Below are 6,000 nucleotides of genomic sequence, written 5' to 3' on the forward strand. Positions count from 1 at the left end.
ACTAAGCATTCTGGGTATCAGCTATATAAACTGTGCATTGTCTGTAAAGAGTAGGCTGCTCAGCTCAACAGTCAAGACTGTTGGGCTGACTGGTTTCACTATTGCAATAATGAATTAATATTAAATAAAGATGATTGTTTGAAGAAACGACCAAGTCTCTCTCAGTACTGAATTTCCACAACAGGTTTGATGACAGATGAACTGCTTGTCTTCTAGTTTTTATGACAAATATTACAGTGACAAAAAATTGTCTGCATAATCAAATAACATTCAGCTGACACCCATACAGTTCAGGTCACCCGGAAAATAGATCTCTGTTAACATACATACATTATCACTTGGGGCTTCTGAGTGGCGCAGTGGTCTAAGACTCTACATCACAATGTAAAAGGCATCACTGCAGTACCTGGTTCAAATCCAGGCTGCATCACATCTGGCTGTGGGTGGGAGTCCCATAGGGTGGTGTACAATTGGCCTGGGGTAGGCTGTAATTGTAAATAAGAAGTTGATCTTTTCAAATCAAATGTATTTATATAGCCCTTCGTACATCAGCTGATATCTCAAAGTGCTATACAGAAACCCAGCCTAAAACCCCAAACAGCAAGCAATGCATGTGAAAGAAGCACTGACTTGCCTAGTTAAATAAAGGTAAAAAAAAAAAAATCAAGCATTACACTCGGAGCCTAAGATGTTCGCTCTACCCTGCAATTACAACTGCAGCCATGTACATGTGACTATTAAACACCGAGAATCAATCTCCAATTACCCAAGCAAACAGCAAAATTACCTTTAAAAAACAGATTAAAAAACAACTCATGGAATGGTGGGGACTGTGTGGGGACACACACAAACACAGGCACACACAGACACACTAACACACAATTTTAGTTGTATTGTTTGTATTATTTTTTTGTTGCATTGTTTGAATATTGTTGAATTTTAAATGTGTTTGACTGTCCTCGTCTGTCAGTGTATCAGTGTTTTGTTACTTGTCATGTTTTGTGTTTTTTGTGGAACCCAGGAAGTGTAGCTGCTGCTTCTACAAAAGTAAATGGGGATCCAAATAAACAAATAAAGCATCAACAAAACTCCTATAGCTTGTTAAGTGCTCAGGTGTGTTGGCTGTACCCACTAATTGGCCACACCTGCTCTTAATGAGTGCATGTTTTCTTTGAAATGGGGTCTGTTTGAACAGACTAAAATGAACAGCTTTTTATGGTGGTGCAGTGGAGTCATTCCATGGATAGAGAACAGAAGGTTAAAATCTCTGATGCTGCACACAATAAAAAAATAAATGTGGTTGCATGATTAATGCCTAAGCAAATTAATGTGTCCTATCTGTGCTTTGAGTTCAAAACATTTAACCTAAGACAGCAGTTAATTACCTTCAAATAACCTATAATTTCTGTTCTCAGAACATTAATAAAACCAAGAAACCAGAACACTCAAGAAACCTTTCAGGGAACCATAGTGCAACCTAAAAATGTACGTTCCCAGAGGGTTCAGCAGAGTAATGCCTCTCATTTGTACCTAAGGCACGTCATAAGTGGCAGTCTTACCTTATGGAAAAAAACACATGATTTCACATGTGGAAAATCACATAATTTCACATGATACATTTTACGTGAAATCATGTGGTTTTGTAACACTTCACGTGATCATATTACATTTCACATTTTAGCAGATGTTTTTATCCAGTGTGACTTACAGGATCAATTATGGGTTAAGTGCCTTGCTTAAGGGCACTGACAGATCTTTCACCTAGTCAGCTCAGGGATTCAATTCAGTGACATTTCAGTTACTGGCCTAACGTGCTTAATAGCTAGGCTACCTGATTTTTCACATGAAGTTTCACATGGATTTTCACACGTGATCACATGACCTGTACCATGTGAAATCATGTGAAACCATGTGGTTTTGGAACACTTCTCATTTGATTATATTTCACATGGACTTTCACATAATCCCATAACCTTTCACATGTGGATTCACATTTTACAGGTGAAGCTCTGCAAATAAAATGTAGTCATTACAATGTCACCAGAAAGCTCACAAACTTTTCAATTTACAATTTACATCGACACCCATTACATGTATACAGTAATTATTACACAACATGTCCACACCTGGGATTTGAACTCACAACCTCTTGGTTTACAGCATTCTGATCTTCCGCCTACGCCACCTCATTTGTGTTGATTTCACCTGTATTCCTACACTTTGTACTTTCAAAGTAAATCTCAGCTTTGTTAAAAATACACTCAAGAAAAACTATTATATTTATCATAGTGATTCAGAAGTAACATTAAAAGAGATTAATATGCCCCACCAGGATTACACAACTACACAGAAAAAACTCTAATTGCTGAAATAAATCAATGAAATCAATGAGAGAACAGTTAGATTAACCGATCACTAAAATAGCAGTGCAGATGGCACTTTTTTGCTAAGTGTGGTGATGTGTTATGGGTAATGAATGTGTATGGGACTTCTGAGAATGCTACAGACGTGGCACAGCAGAAAGGTCAGCATATTCCAAATCTACAGGTTGTGAGTTAAAATCCCAGTCTGGGTCATATTGAAGTCAGTACTAAGTGATCATGTAAATGTAATCATATTGTCATTGATTATATTTTTTACACTATTTTAACTGAACAGCGTACCACTTACCTTAAAACACCTATTTCATTTCATTACTTCCCTTACAAAAAACTATAAATTCACATGTCATATGTTATCACATTAACTTCATATGTGAAGAGTTTACCGTGATGATCTGAATCTTTGACTTCAAAGGGCTGTGTGGAGAAAGATAATTTTAATCATTAGACCCCAAATCTCAGATGCGTCCGTTTAGTGGTGAATTAATACAGTGTGCCCCTAATCCTGTACCACCACTCTGCTGCTGTGTGCATCTAATCCTCTACCACCACTCTGCTGCTGTGTGCATCTAATCCTCTAACACCACTCTGCTGCTGGGTGCCCCTTAATCCTCAACCACCACTCTGGTGCTGTGTACCCCTTAATCCTCTACCACCACTCTGCTGCTGTGTGCCCGTAATCCTCTACACCACTCTGCTGCTGTGTGCCCCTAATCCTCTACACCCCTCTGCTGCTGGGTGCCCCTTAATCCTCTACCACCACTCTGCTGCTGTGTGCCCCTAATCCTCTACACCACTCTGCTGCTGTGTGCCCCTTAATCCTCTACACCACTCTGCTGCTGTGTGCCCCTTAATCCTATACCACCACTCTGCTGCTGTGCCCCTTAATCCACTACACCACTCTGCTGCTGTGTGCCCCTTAATCCTCTACACCACTCTGCTGCTGTGTGCCCCTTAATCCTCTACCACCACTCTGCTGCTGTGTGCCCCTTAATCCTCTACACCACTCTGCTGCTGTGTGCCCCTTAATCCTATACCACCACTCTGCTGCTGTGTGCCCCTTAATCCTATACCACCACTCTGCTGCTGTGTGCCCCTTAATCCTCTACCACCACTCTGCTGCTGTGTGCCCCTTAATCTTCTACACCACTCTGCTGCTGTGTGCCCCTAATCCTCTACACCACTCTGCTGCTGCTGTGCCCCTAATCCTCTACCACCACTCTGCTGCTGTGTGCCCCTAATCCTCTACCACCACTCTGCTGCTGTGTGCCACCACCAAACCTGATGTGTATGTCAGGGGGAACAGTGGCGGATAATGTGTGTACGCATGCGTGTGTGTGCGTGAGTGTGTTAGTGAATAGCCATTTGTGAGTGTTAGTGACACGTATGTATGTGCACGGGTATACACATGGGCGTAGAACACTCCCCTGCAGCCCCCACAAGCTATGGTCACCCTCCCCCAGACAGCATATGAACACATAAACCATTCATTGTCCTCTGTTGGTGAATCCCTGCACTAGTGGAAGTAGTTATCAGAAACCTGCACTCTCCCCAACAACCCAGCAGGAAGTTGTAGCACCAAGCACGTGTGAGCACCACGGACCAGCAAACGCATATTTATAAGCCTGAGGATCAAAATAATTTTTTGTCTGAGTTGTCGTTTACTCGAGCGAAAGACCAAACTTGTATCTATTTAAAAACAAATGTCAAACAACTACCGTTAACCAAACCCTAACTTCATAGTCGTGATGCGTCAGGCCTGTCCTGCGGTCTCGTAAGGGTTACCGCCCAGGGATGATTCGTCCATGTAATATTAATGGACATAGGAGACGCATGCAACATGTTTTATAAATGGGAAGAAGTTGTGTTATTAGTAGGGGCCAGGAGTTTTTTCCTGACCACATGACACGGCCAGGAAAAACATTGCAGCTTTTGTAAATCTTGAGGGGCTATAGTCATGGACTACATGGGCTATACTATAACTACAGATGTAGGATCTTAATTTGAGCCAGATTGCTACAGCAGATAAATAATCCTGCAGCAAGAGACATTTTTTAAAATTATTATGTGGATTATAATTAATGGAAATTGTTGTAGGTATTGATACATTTTTTGTTAGGGCAAACCAAGTATGACTTTTTAACACTAAAATACACTACAAGTTTGCATTTTCTGCTTTGAGAAAAATACTCGGCAACAAGAGTGAAAAAATTAAGATCTGTTGGCCCAAAGTTCTTCCTCGTCAGGTTGCAGGATTAGGACAAAGTCATTAGATAGTTAGACTTAGGTGCAGACCTGTGTTCAAATACAATCATTTTAATTATTTGTTATTTAAAAATCCTTATTTTCTGTGTACTTGAAAATTTGTTTATAATGTGGCCAAATCAGCTACTTCTATTTGAAAGTATTTTAAATTACCCAAACAATTTAAAAATATATTCTTTCAAATACCCCTACCCCAAACTGACCTGGGTGCAAATACATGGAGTATTTAAGGATTTGAATTTGAAAATATACATATTTGAGTGTTTTCAAATATATGCCAATACTTTCCAAGTGTATTTCCCCAAAAAATCCAATATTTAACTACTTTACATTTAAGTAATTTAGCATACACTCTGATCCAGAGCAACTAGGGTTAAGTGCCTTGCTCAAGGGTACACTGGCAGATTGTTCAGCTAGTCCACTTAGGGATTTGAACCAGTAACCTTTAGGATACTGGCCAAAGGCTCAAACCCACTAGGCTCTTAACCACTAGTAAAGAGTGCTAGTATCAAAGAGTTCAATATTCCGTTTGTTCAGTAATTCAACCTGAGGGGGAGTACATTTCACATTTATGTTTTTACATACCAGGCAACTGAGAGACCAACTGCTAAAACGTTTTAAAAATCAATCATCCACATTGACCTCCAATGCTAACTCTCCACACACCTCCTCACTGGAGTGCACACTTACATCATAGAACCACATAGAACAGCAAAGGCATAGAAATCATGTAAGGAAACAGTGAGTGCTGTAGTAGGTTATCTAATGCTTTCTGTTTCATAGACTGTATCAGTCACTCCAGCCATTGTTCACTGGCCTTGCCATACCCATCTCTGGAGTGTTGTGGGTTCGCCAGGTGCGCCGGTTCCAGTCTCTCAGAAACGGCAAGCCTCCTGGCCTTTTCATGCACGGTTTACAGAGAATAGTGCGACAAACAAACAGAATCCAGTCAGCGGCAGTCCTGTGGGAGAAAACAGCTGAGAGGTTTAAGGAGAATGGAAATATTGTGCAAGCTAACAGGAGGGCCACCAACAGGTAAATAACGGCGCAGTACAACAGTGTTGTGCAGAACAGTATCTCGGAACGCACAACTCGTCGGTCCTTGTCATGGATGGACTATTTCAGCAGACGGCCACACCGGGTTCCACTTTTATCAGTTTAAAACAAGAAGCAGCAGCTCCAGTGGGCATGCAATTTTAATTTTATTTAACTAGGCAATTCAGTTAAGAACAAATTGTTATTTACAATGACGGCCTACTAAAAGGCGTCCTGTGGGGACGGGGGCCTGGGATAAAAAACAAAAAAAATACAATATAAAATATAGGACAAAACACACATCACAACAAGAGAGACA

Source organism: Salmo trutta, chromosome 1 (genome assembly GCF_901001165.1).
Source record: "Salmo trutta chromosome 1, fSalTru1.1, whole genome shotgun sequence".
NCBI lineage: Eukaryota > Metazoa > Chordata > Actinopteri > Salmoniformes > Salmonidae > Salmo > Salmo trutta.